The sequence below is a fragment of the Lepus europaeus genome, chromosome 19 (genome assembly GCF_033115175.1).
Source record: "Lepus europaeus isolate LE1 chromosome 19, mLepTim1.pri, whole genome shotgun sequence".
Taxonomy (NCBI): domain Eukaryota; kingdom Metazoa; phylum Chordata; class Mammalia; order Lagomorpha; family Leporidae; genus Lepus; species Lepus europaeus.
Genome location: NC_084845.1, coordinates 64410727 through 64424154, shown reverse-complemented (window position 1 = coordinate 64424154; position 13428 = coordinate 64410727). Strand labels below are relative to the sequence as shown.

Sequence of the window (13428 nt, the reverse complement as noted above, 5' to 3'; positions counted from 1 at the left end):
GTGGGGCTGGGGGAGGGCCATGGAGACCCTGGGGTCTTACATGCAGAGAGGGAATCTGTAAGAATGAGCTCTGGCCTCCATGTCACACAGAGCCGCCTTTGTGCTGTACGCCACCCCGGGCCTCATCCTCAGCATATCGTGATAAGGAAACTCAGCTGTGTTTTAAAGAGCATAATAATTACTTATATTTTGTTATGGTTTCCAATAAGCCAGAGATTTTTTTTTTCCAAAAAAGTCCATGAATAAAACAAACCCTATCACCATTGTAGATGCATTTCCATGCTAGCGCGATGCTTTTAAGACCATTTGCAGAGCGCTCCGCACTGTTTGACCAGTTCTGGGGCAGGGGGCACGCTCTAATTACTGATTGTGGAGTTCAGTATCTATAGCAACAGGCAGAATTGACAACAGGAAGCTTCACCCTGTGGGGCACCATCCAAAGTTTATAAAATCAACTTGAGGCCAAGGCTATACTTAATCAGAAGGGCTTTCAGAGTGCGAGTGCTCCAAGTCCACACTTAAGAGGCAAAGAAATTATTTAATAAGACAATCAGGGGGCTCGAGAAGGCAGAGTTTATTTAGCTTGGCTTTGCAGTGCCTCTTGTAGTAATTTATCCTAATGGCACCAATTCGCTCGTGATTTGATACAGCAGGAGAGCCAGGGTATCGGTTTAATCAAACCTCTGTCAATGCTGCTGTTTCTTCGCTATTGTTGCCGTATATCAATCAGCTTCACTCGATTCACTAATCCGATGGTGGAGGGATATGAATTTTCCTGGGATTCAGGGAATCAGTTGACATAATTCTTTATAATGTGCCTGCTTCGAAACAGCCATTATTTCACCCCACTCACATTATTTCATGTTCCTGCAGCTGACAGGTCAAGGGTCTGGATCCCAGTGGACTGTGAGTGAGAGGCAGAGTAGGGAGAAAAGCCCAGAGCCTCTCGCTCAAACCGCTCTGATTGAGGGCTCTGCCATCTCTTAGCTGTGACCGGGCACAAGTTACTAAACCCCTCCGGTGTCAACGCCTTCATCATTGCACTGGGACAATAACGGACAAAGTCACGGAGCTATTAGGAGGACCAATGGTCTGGTGTATCAGGGAGCCTAGAACAGTGCCAGATACACAGAAAAAGGATCTCAGCCAACGGCATTCTCAGTTTCCCCCCGCCCTTGGCGAGGCAGAGGGGTGGATGCTGGGCTCTTCTTGGGCTTGGTCACACCTGCCTTGATCAGCCGAGCAGCTCTGCAGTCTCAGCTCCTCTGTCCCCTACCGAGACCAGGACTGGGACTTCCCACCACGCTCCCCCCCCACCCCCGCACTGGGGCTCGCAGGGCTGTTAGGGAAGGGTTGTGGGTCCACAAGGTCCATTGCCTCCCCGGTGCGCATTCTGGAGCTGTCCCACCCACCAGGCCAGCCTCATCCTCTCTTCCAAAGCAGGGAATCTGGTCTAAAACACTGGCCAGGCCCAAATAAGAAATGAGCACCAGACCTTTACCCCGTGGAGGGAGACAGTGCGTATCTCTCCTTCAGGCCCCAAGGGTGAGGCAGTGGCCAGGTAGACAGTGAAGCCCTGGGCAGGGTTCAGCCGTGGCCTCTGCCACCTGACAGCCAAGGGGGGCCACCCCGAGCTTCAGGAGGCTGGGCCTCAGCCGCTTCTTCCCTAGAACGGGCATTTACTTCCACTGCGTTCCCTCCCTGAGACGTCATGGCCCTGAAACAAGCTGATCCCCCGCATCTCCATGCTCAGAGCGGAACCAGTGTTAGCGCCCTGGCCGGAGGGGAGAACGAAGCCTCCTCTGGACGCCGTTCAGCACGGCTGCTTGCATTTATCTCAGTTACCTGGCTAGGGGCTCTTGAAAAGGAAAACTGGTAAGACGGGGGTGGGCGTGGGGGCACTGGGACAACCAAGGATGGAGAGAGAGAAAGAATGAGAGGCAGAAGAGGAGAGAACGGAGGCACGAAGGGGGAAGAGAGCAAGAACGAAAACAGGAGGAACAAGAGAACGAAGGGAAAGAAAGATAAAGGCAGGCGGCCTTGCTCTGCCATTCCCGCCTCCCGCTCGGTGTTCAGCACGGGAGGATTTTGCAAGGTGTTTAGAAGCTTTATTGTTGCAATAGCCAGGCTAAGGAGGTTAATGCCGCCCGAACAAGGGAGTCGTTTCTTCCTCCCTCCCACCTTCTCCCTTTTCTTTTTTGGCTCAGCCTAAATTTCTCACACTACCTGATGAAATGTAGTATACAGTTTTTAATTGTGCCCAGAGGCAGTGCAACTTCATAGAGGGCTGGAAGCGGGTGGCGGAGGATTTGGGGAACAGCTGTGCTCCCGGCCGGCGCTCCGAGGTGGAACAGCCCCGTCAGCACCTGTGCCCGCTCAGCGCGCACCCTCACACCCTGCGCGCGTGTGCACAGCTGGGACCCATCAGCCTGGTAAGGAATTAATACTCTTAACTTGGTGTTTTATTGTACCTGGAGGAGCCTGATGCTATATTAAATCCGTAGCACATAAGTAGGATTTTGTTCAATCTTAGAGTTACTGGGGTTGGGGGCTTGGGCTGGGTGTGATATTGAATACACACACACACACACACACTCATACACACGACCTCTTTTCTGAAGCTGAGGACGAATTGTTTTAATATCCCTATGTTGGGTATATTTATTATTAGAGGTGAGTGGCCACTTTCAAAGAGGAATGGACTTCTGCGGGCACTAACCTAGTTTTCCCATCAGACTCTACCTTGGGCTCTGCAGCCAAGCTCCCTCCCTTGAGTAACTCAGACCCCTGAGACACACCTCCCAGCACCTGGACCCCTGATGCAGTCTGCACCACTCACAAACACTGTCTCACTTTACTCCCCCGGGACTCAGCCAGTGCCTGGGAATCTTAGAGCGCACTGTCCGTGGACCATGCTAAAACCCTGAAAACAGTTCAGTGACGCCATTGCCGAAGTCACGGCAAAACCTGAACTCAGCCAATTGACCCTCAGTAAACTCTCTCTAAGCCATGGCATGAGCACAATGGGGAAGGATGCCACCATCGAGTGTGACTACGGAACAGGTCCCATGAGGTTAGCAATGAACTTCTGGGTATGTGGCAAGCACAAAAATGCATCCCCACCCCTGCAAAGATATCCATGTCACAGACCTCAATTCTGTGACTTCATATGGGAAAAGGGTTTACGAAGGCATGATTAACTCAAGGATCTTGAGATAAGCTGGTGCTGGGAGGTCCAGACCTCAATGACAAGTGTCCTAATAGCAGAAATGGCACTTCAGTACCCTGGGGAAGCCAGCACTGTGGTGGTGACACAGAGTAAGCAGGTGCCAGAGATGCGCACACTGCCGAGTGCGCAGAGCACCACCCTCCCCGCCAGACAGTCCACTTCTCACGTTGACTGGACCATGGTCCACATGTGTGTGACTTCCACAGGTCAATCAATGCCTCAGTTACCTTGTCAGTAAAATGAGATTCTCCACATGAAACATACCCTGAAAAACTTGCAAAACATCCTATGAATATCAATTACTGGCTTCACTACGTATTTATAAAGCATCTATCAAGCTTCCTGGGGTACAGAGGGTGCTCGGGTCTGGAGGGCAGACACAACCTCCAGGAGCTTCTGAGTTCTCCAGAATGCGCGCTCTCTTATGATCAACTTATGATCCACTAATGTGTCGCGGAGTCTTCAGAAAGCAGCCAATCCAAAAATGCCAGGTTAATGTAGCCCATAAATTTAATTTCTGCTGTGTTTCTTTGGATTCTCCAAATTTGCCTCTTTCAAGCACTGAATAATCAGACCTCCAAAACCAACAATAACGCACCATTTGTTTGTTTATCGTATTAGCAATGATTTTTTTTTAATGGGCACTCAATACTGGTTAGAAGAAACTGAACCCTCAAATGCTGCTTTTGATCACTGAAATTGCTACAAACCTTTTGGAGAGCAATTTGGCAAAATGTCTCAGGAACCTTTAAAAACTGTGTTCCACCTTTGACCCAGTAATTCCATTTCTGGGAATCCATCCTAAAGACATAATGGGAACTATGGAAACTGCTTTATGCACAAAGATGTTTATCAGAGTACTCTTTCTGACAGCGAAAGTATTTAAAACCATCTAAATGCCCAACAACACAGAAGTAGATAAATAAATGGCAATGCAGCCCCATCCATGGACCATCAAGCAGCCAAAAGAACTGCAGTTAAGAAGCATTTATAACAATGCGATAAAATATATAATGCTGGGGAGAAATGAGATGCCGTACACAAAGTGTGTATACGGTAGCGATCTTGATGTGGCACAAACACACACAGCCACAACACACTGGGGAAAAAAATGGTTAGAAAGCATTCATAATTGTCATTACCTCTAGCCAACAGCCAACGGAATTATAATGCGTCTTTACCTGATTGTTACAACGTGTCTACCTGATTGTTATAACGCATCTTTACCTGTTTGTTAAAGACATTCAAGATGTCCCCTACTTAACTGTATTATCTAAAAAAATATATATTTATTTATTTGTGAGCAAGAAAGAGACACACACACGAGAGCTTCTATCCACTTGCCCACAGCAGCTGAAGCTGGGCGAGGATCTAGGGCCTCATTCCAGGTCTGCCACATGAGTGGCACAGACCCAGCCACTTGAGCCATCGCCTGCTGTCTCCCAGGCTATGCAACAGCAGGAAGCTGGAATCCGGAGCAGAGCCGTGACTTGGACTCAGGTGCTCTGATATGGGAAGCATCTCAGGCTGCATCTTAACTGCTGGGCCAAATGCCTGCCCCTGTATTATGTTTTGCTGGCTAAAAGTTCACTTAGAAACGAGAGCCCCTTCATTCTAACTCATCATCATGAGGTCGAGAAAGTTTTCAAACGTGTTCTCTGTACCCTCTGTGACTGACAGTTTGGCCCTATGTAGTCTTTTCCTTGTGCCTATAAACATCTGCCAGATCAGGTCCCCAGCCGGGCACTATCCATGGGATCAGAGCTGGGGCAGGGAGAGGCCCCGTGCAGCCAATCCCCAGGCCAGGTCAGAACCTCTATGCATGCACACTCTGCTCCCGTGACTACTGGGTCCTCTGGAGAAGCACCAGCCCCTCCCACAACCACTGGCTTGCTTTGAGTCTACAGGTACTTTGTGCTGCTTACCAGAGACCTGCTCCCACGGAGGCTGCTCGGAGGCTGCGACACAAATGTGTGGTTCAGTGTAACAACAACACCTGTGCATTCTGGGTCCTCAGCCCTCTCCACTTCCTGTCTGTTTCCACACGCTGAGTTGCCTTCCTACTTACTGATCACCCTACACCAACTAAGTGCACGGGGGCTGTTTCAAATTCCTGTTGGGGTGAGATGAGATGTTAAAATTTTTAATTTTTACATGTAAGGCAGGATATATGCACCTCTTTGAACTAGGCTTCCACTGATTGCTGGAGAGAATTCCAGTAAAGGAAAGGCCCATCCTGTTGTAACCACTGTCCTGAATAGGGAAGTGCATGTAGGCCAGGAAGGAGTTAAATCCTCGTATTGGCAGAGGGTGGGAGCTGGCAGCACTGAGGGGCCTGGTCCCTTCCTGCACGGGAGACACACAGGGTCATCAGAGCAGGCAGGAACTTGCACTTGGCTTTGCTGGGAAAGCAAATATTGTGCATATTGCAGTGTTCCTGTGGGCGAGCTAATTGTCTAACTGCCCTTGAGATGTATATAATTGTGTCTGCAGCCCCGGCTCCTCCCTCTGTGTCAGCGCCAATGGGCCGAGAACACGAACAACAACGTCTATGCCCACTACAGGGAGGCAGCCGGCTCCCCTGTCACCCTTGGCAACAGCCCCTTGGTGAACCATCCAGCTGCTGTGTCCCTGCCCAGGGTGGCTGGTTAACTCGGTTAAAGGGCACATTTTTGATACCCGTTGGTAAGTTGAGAAAGGATGCTGTATTCATTTCCTAGTGCTGTGACACAGTCCCAGAAACTGCCGGACAGCTTCATACAACAGAAGTGATTCCGTCCCACTCCAGGGGTCTCCCTCGCTGAGTCCTCCCTTGCCCGTTCCGCCTCTGATGGCTGCTGGCAGTGCTTGGTATTCCCTGAGCTTGGGGCAGCATCACTGCCATCTCTGCCTCCATCTCCACACAGCCTCCTCCATCTTCACACCTGAGTGTGTGTAAGCATGTGTGTGTGTGCATGCCTGTGTGCATATACGCAGGCGTGTGTGTCTTCCGTTCCCTGTCTCTGTTATTCTATAAATCTCCCTGTCCTTGGATGTGGAGCCCACCTCAAGACAGTATGACCTCGCCTAGAAGTCATTTTATCTGCAAAGGCCTTATTTCTACACAAGGTCACGTTCGCAGGCACTGGGGTTAGAACTTCAACATATCCTTTGGCGGGTGGCGAGGGGGGCAGTACCGGGGACACAACTCAGCCCACAATGCATTTGAGAACTAAGCAGCAGTTAGGAGCAGGGATTCTGGAGCGGTCTGGGTTCAAATCTTGCCCCTCTCCACACTAGCAGGTATTTAACCTCTTACAGCCTCATTTGGAAAGTGGACATGGTTCCAGCACTTACTCTGAGGGCTGGAGGGAGAAAATCAAGTCCTACAGAATCACACGTCTGGGCCTCCAGAAAGTGCTCATCAAGGGCGAGCAGCAGCCCTGCCTTAGGGGTCAGCCAGCCCTGCCACCCAACCAACCTGTCACCTCCAAACACTGGCCCACCCTGGTTCAAGACATCAGAGAGCGAATCATTACTGAGTGCAGCTCATCACACACGATGCTGCCTGGAAGCCCTTCCTCTGACTTCCCCAACACTCTTGCCTTTCTTGTATGAAAAGCCACTAGTCGGGGCTGGCGCCCATGGCTCACTTGGTTAATCCTCCACCTGTGGTGCTGGCATCCCATATGGGTGCAGGGTTCTAGTCCCGGTTGCTCCTCTTCCAGTCCAGCTCTCTGCTGTGGCCCGGGAGGGCAGTGGAGGATGGCCCAAGTGCTTGTGCCCTGCACCCGCATGGGAGACCAGGAGAAGCATCTGGCTCCTGGCTACGGATTGGCACAGCACCAGCCGTAGTGGCCATTTGGGGGGTGAACCAATGGAAGGAAGACCTTTTTCTCTGTCTCTCTCTCACTATCCAGCTCTACCTGTAAAATAAAAAAAAAAAAAAAAAGCCACTAGTCTTGCCTCAACTGACATCTCTCCTCCACAATCTTCCAGGCACCCTGCAGAGAACAGCTCGGTGCAGCCCCCTCTCAGTCCTTCCTTACCAATGGTGGGAGTAGAGAAGGAGCCCCTAGGAAGCACAGAATACCCAGCAAAATTAGAGTTCCAGATAAACAGTGAATAATTTCCTTAAGTTAAGAACCTTCCAGGGATTGCACCAAGGCGTGGGCCGGAAGTTACAGCCCTGAGAGCAGTGCTCAATGACAGATGGGGAGCTGGCTTCAGTACCTCTGGGTCTTTGCCCCTACCTGGGATGGCTCAGGGGTGGCATGCTCTCCACGGTCACCCTAAGTGACCTCAGTGACTCCTCCTCCAGCTGTCCCCTGCAGTGACCAGTCTCGAAAGCACCTTGTGGCTTGCCTGTTTCCTCGCCCTTTCCCTTCTCCCTCCTTCAGGGGAAAACACAATGGGAGGTCTTTCTGCCCACTATCCCCCACTGGCCTTTTGCTTCTTTCCCTCAGATCCTGTCCTGGTGTGTAGCTACACGTGCACGTGACTGCCTGTCTGCTCAGTCCTTCGGTTTCACAGGGCTTGGAGTTCCACCAGCAGGACTGTGCCATTCACCATTATTCCCGAGCACTGAGCACCAAGCACCAAGCACTAGGCTGGCACCCAGTAAGAACTTGCTAGATCACGAACAGGAACACGATAATGAACAGGAACATAGTTGCCTGTGCCAGCCAAGAGCAAAAATGGTTTTCAGCTGCACAAAGCTGCGCTTGACAGAGGCCAGACTCTCTGGACTTGTGTGTGAGTCTCCCACGTGTCACTCTTTGAGAATTTGACCTCTGTGTGGTCTCCTGAGCTCTCTTTACCTCAGTTTCCTCATCTGTAAAATGAGGAACTGAAACGAGATGATTTTTCTCACGTCTTCCAGCCCTAAACTTCTATGACTCTATATTCTAGGTAATAAACTTTATGGCTATGAATAAATTAATGGAAATGAATATTTAAATGATGTGCAAACATTCATGTGAGTGCTTTCTTAGTCTTTTACATAGTGGGAGAGTGAAGAATAAAACTGAGATACCAATGATGAGAAATATGTCTTGGTGGACACCAGGTGTCTTGCTCCTGTCTGGGAAGGGACTGTGGGAGAGCTTTCAGTAAAGAACTGGTGGGGCAGAGAACCATAGAAAAAGCAGGCCTGATGGATGATCTGGGTGAAGCTATGCCTGGAAAAGGTTCTTGGGTTCAGGGAGGAAGCAAAGGAAAAGGAACTCATCATGTGCTTCATCTCTCTAGCTCTCCAGCTCTGTCATGAGCCTCGACAATGCTCATCATAACCAGGTGGTGACTCGATGCTTCGTTTGTTTATAAAGGTGATATCCTTCCTGTTCATACACGAAAATTTGAAAAGCTTGTGGAAGATTGAACTGACACATAAGTTTATTTTGATGCAAATTTTTTTAAATCTATGCATAGTTTGTTCATAATCTGTACTTTCCATATTTTTCCAAGAGAAAAGAAGGATGAAGTATTTGCACTTAGTTATTTGTTTGGGAGGTGACGAGAGAGAGACAGAGACACAGAGAGAGAGAGAGAGAGACAATGCTTCCATTGATGGCTCACTTTCCAAATGCCTACAACAACCATGGATGGGTCAAGGCCAAAATCAGGAGCCAAAGATTCAATCCAGGTCCGCCACCTGGGTAGAAGAAACCAGTTACTTGAACTATCACTGTTGCCACCCAGAGTCCACACTGGCAGGGAGCTGGATTGAGAAGCCAAAGCTTGGAATTCAACCCAGGTATACTGACATGGGACACAGGCTTCCTACTTACACAGCTCAATGGCTGCTTCCAAGAACTAAATTTTAAAGGTGAAACCACCTAACTTCTCAGCTTGGTGAGATAAGCAGACCGGGAAAGACAGGTAGAGAAATATGGTTCTCAGAGCCTGTTCTGTGTCCAGGCCTAGGGATCAGGCACATGTGGATTTCGAGACGTCGCTGGGGGGCTTGTTGGGGTCTCCAACAGAAAGAACGGAGAGTGACAGGTGCACAGCAGGTACTCAGACAACTCATCATCAAGAAAGAGACAGTTACCAAGCTCAAGTTGATGGGCAGGACTGGAATTTGAATTCAGGATAGAGGCTGTTACATAAATGTGTCTCCTACCAGGCCTAGTAGACACACATACCTAGGTCCACAGGAAGGTGTGATCCATAAATCCAAACCAGTTTTTCTTTGAACAAAATTCTACCCAGATAAGTCTGAAGACTTGTGCCACTGTGACATTCAGATCTTTCTCTATCTTCTTTACCTACATATTACCCATGCTAATTTGTTCCAAAAATTATCTACTGCCTTTCTTTTATCACTTTTCAGTCTCTTGCCAATTACAGTCTCTTTAAAAAAACTTTCTGGTTTTTATTTCCCTACAATACTTCTTTCACAGGAGTACATAAAAAAGTAAAACTATGATGATCATTTATTACTGGGCTAAAAATAATATAGACTACTAGGTGCATGATCTTAATGGGGTGCAAATTTTCATTAATAAATAATATAGAAAACAGTGTCTCCTTGCCCGTAAATGGCCAGCCAAAAGACCTCCTGCCCTGAACAGCAACTATGCAATGCCAGAAATGCTGTCCACAGACCCATCTGATTGTCCAATGTTTTCACAAATGACAACAAAGCACAACAGAAAAACAGTGACCAAAAAAAAACGTCATGTGTAGAGTCACCTTTTTCATGAGCCCTTGTTCATATCACCAAGATGCAAGGACCAAGAGATACTTGTCTCTCCAGCCTTGGGGAAGACATACACGACTTGCTGCATTCACACACTGCCATTGAGCCTCGGACTACCCGCTGTGAGTCAAAGTATCTGTGACTTTCAGAGAGCGCTAAAGGTATAAATGATCTCTCCTGGTTGATTCATTCTACAAATGTATTTGCTGAGAACCTGTTATGTATGGTGTGGGCAGGGGGTGGGGTAGGGTAGAAGGAAGACAGAACTACTATTTCTTGCCCAGGAAGAAGAAGTTAGGCCGTGTGCCAAGTGCTGCTTAGTATCTTACATCTTATTACAATCCCCGAAGACCAATAACTATGTTATCATTATAGTGATGAGGAAAACAGAGAAGTTAGGCAACTTGCCCAGCACCCAGCTGTTAAAAGGTAGAGCTGGGATGTGAATTGGGGGCCGTGAGATTCCAGAAACCTCTGCTCGAGCTTCCCGAGAATCACCAAAAGCGGACCTTCATCTTGCTACAGCGCAGACTGCTAAATGGAAGCCCGACAGCATGCAAAGCAGTACGGCCGGGAGGGACTGCGCTGGGGTGGGGTGCGTGCTGGGGCTGCAAGGAAAATGACTTCCCTCCCTGCACACAGGGACAAGAATGACTTGCTGTACAAACTATTAAGTTACCAGTCAGAACTGGGTCAGATATTCTAGCAGAGAGAACAGCTTGTTCTCTGCTCCAGCTGTTATCTGAGCTACACAGCTGGGGGGAGGACTCCAGCTTGCACCTTGGGCTCGGTGCCTAAGGTTTCCAGAGCTCCGGGAGCTGCATGTGATGGCCTCTCCCTGCTGCAATGGGGAGGGGAGTGGGTGAGAGAATACAAGAGGAGGGGAAGAGGAGGAGGGGAAGAGGGAGGCGCAGTCTTCCTCGGGGTGCAACCAATTATCACGTGAGTCTTGTGGTTGGCAGTGGGTGAAGACGGTCTGGCAGATGTCGATGGGTGAGAAGCTGAACTCTCGGAACGAGAACCTGAAACAGTCGTTGGGAACGCTGATGAAAAGGGGGTCCTGGGTGCAACAAGGTTCCTGCACTGCACGTGCTCAGCATCTACCAGGCCACCTATAAAGCGTGATTTCCCAAAGCCCCGAGACACAATGGGCGGGCGCTCTCGCTTTGGAGAATCAGCACCTCCACTTCCACGGAACTGGCATTTTTAGCCACAGTCACTGCTCACCAATTCTGCTGCTAACCAGTCCTGGCACGCGTGGTGCCCATTCTGCGACCCCAGCAATGCACTTGCTTGGAAAACTTCTGCTCGTTTGCACGTCTCACTGAGTCTGTCTCAGACACGGTGGAGAGAAAAAAACCAATTGGCTCCTGGTAAAGTGACCCTACTGCACCCTAATTCTGGATTCTTCATGAAAAAGAAAGGAGTTGTTCTAAGAATTTCATAATTTAGAGATAAATAATGAACACCAAACTTGGAGTGAAATACCCTAGTGTTCATTTTATTTAATATTCTCCATTGGTGGAAATAAATTACAAATGAACAAGGCTTGTTTATGCCTGCCTCGCATTGCTCTTCAGTTCTGAATAGCAACCGCATATTAATTTGCCAAGATCCCATAAATTATAATTAGCCCGGAGGATTAACAACATAAATCCTTGAATTTAAAACCAACCTGCCCAGCTCTCTCTTCCCTATGCCCTAAAGTAAAAAAGAGCCATAAAACCTATCACCGCCACTTGATCCATTAAACTCCGGAGACATTCTTATTTCAGCTTAGCTGGTGGAGGTAGTCTTTGTTCAATCTTTTTAAAGTTACAGTAGCTCGATAGGAGCTGAGGGTGTGGGAGACGAGGGTCGGAGTCAGTGCCCGGCTGCAGAGAGCGGCCAAGGGGACAAAAGAGTGCTTTTCCACCCAGGATGGTTTTCACAGGCCGCGGCTCCGATCTGGTGTGGAAAGTGCTGCTGACCATGCAGTGAGTCCTTTATGGTCCAGAACTGTCAGCACCGGGCAGACGCAGCTGGTGCCCACACATGCATGCACACGAGAACACACACAACATACACACCCGGGTCATGGGCTGGACCTGTGTCTGACAAGTTCACGGCAGTCTGATGGGGGAGGTGAAGAATGGTATTGTGGCTCAGATGCCGAGGTCTCTAACGTGAGACTACCGCAAACTGTGAAGCACTGCCTTTCCTGATGAGGGAAGTGGCCAACGCACTCAAGGATGAACAGTGCACAGCTCAAGTGCCTACGTGGCAGTGTGCAGGGACCACCCCAGACGATCTCACCATCTGACCACACCCTCACCTGCAGTTCTACTGTTTCACACCCTCCTCTCCCCTGCAGCAGTTGGCCAGCTGTGGCTAGTGTGGAACATTCCAGAACAACACATGGGTGTGTGCAGTCAGCTACATGCAACATGATAATGCAGTTGTGCAGGGGGCATGTCATGCACCTTGACTTGTAGGAAAAAAAAGGTCTCTAGGGCCGGCGCCACGACTCACTTGGCTAATCCTCCACCTGCGGCACCGGCACCCCAGGTTCTAGTCCTGGTTGGGGTGCTGGCTTCTGTCCCGGTTGCTCCTCTTCCAGTCCAGCTCTCTGCTGTCCCAGGAAGGCAGTGGAGGATGGCCCAAGTGCTTGGGCCCTGCACCCACATGGGAGATCAGGAGAAAGCATCTGGCTCCTGGCTTCGGATCAGTGCAGTGTGCCAGCCAGCGCGCTGTAGCGGCCATGTGGGAGGTAAACCAACGGAAAGGAAGACCTTTCTCTCTCTCTCTCTCTCACTGTCTAACTCTGTAAAAAAAAAAAAAAAAAACAACAGTCTCTCTCCTCTCTCCTCTCTCCTCTCTTCTCTCTCTCTCTCTCTCTTTCCTGCTTTCCTAGCTTTAAGGTGAGCTCCTACTCCTTGGGACCCAGTGTCAGGCTTGGATTCTGTTCTCCTGTGTCTTCCCTTCTGTGCTGTGGTGAATCCCTTTGCCCTACTACCCACAGGCTTCCTGTAGACTGGGTGTTCATTAAGGAGAGGCAGCATGCCTTACTCATCTCCCTACGCATCGCACCTTCAATACAGCCTGGAGCACAGTAGGTGCTCAAATTTGCTAATTCCATGGTGTCAAAAAAAGGAACAATGACAAGGCACAGGCTCAACACATGAATCAAATATCCACCTTGGGCCTCCGACACTGCTCCTTTGTGTAGAGAAGTTTGACCGGGCTAACAAACAGGAAGGGGGTCATCCTGATCTTCATCTCGAAATAGTCAAGGTGACAAATGGTTTTTGAATGTTCACTTTCCCCAGGCACTCACATTGGTTATCTTGTTAGCTTTCACAGACGAGAGTTACTGACCCATTTTACAGATGAGAATGTGGAGATGCCGCGAGGTGAAGCAACTTGCTCTCTGTGACAGTCCTGGGGTTAAGGAATCCAAGAAGGATCCATGGTAATGCCAGTGCTTCTATTTTCTGCCACAACACAAACACTGAATGAGCTCAGCCCACTTCTAAAG

General features: G+C 49.3%; 1 protein-coding gene across 1 annotated transcript in view; it reads right to left on the bottom strand.

Moving 5' to 3' along the window:
- WWOX (WW domain containing oxidoreductase) overlaps positions 1–13428 on the bottom strand; it is a 1015207-nt gene that overhangs the window by 86218 nt on the left and 915561 nt on the right. The window lies entirely within an intron of this gene.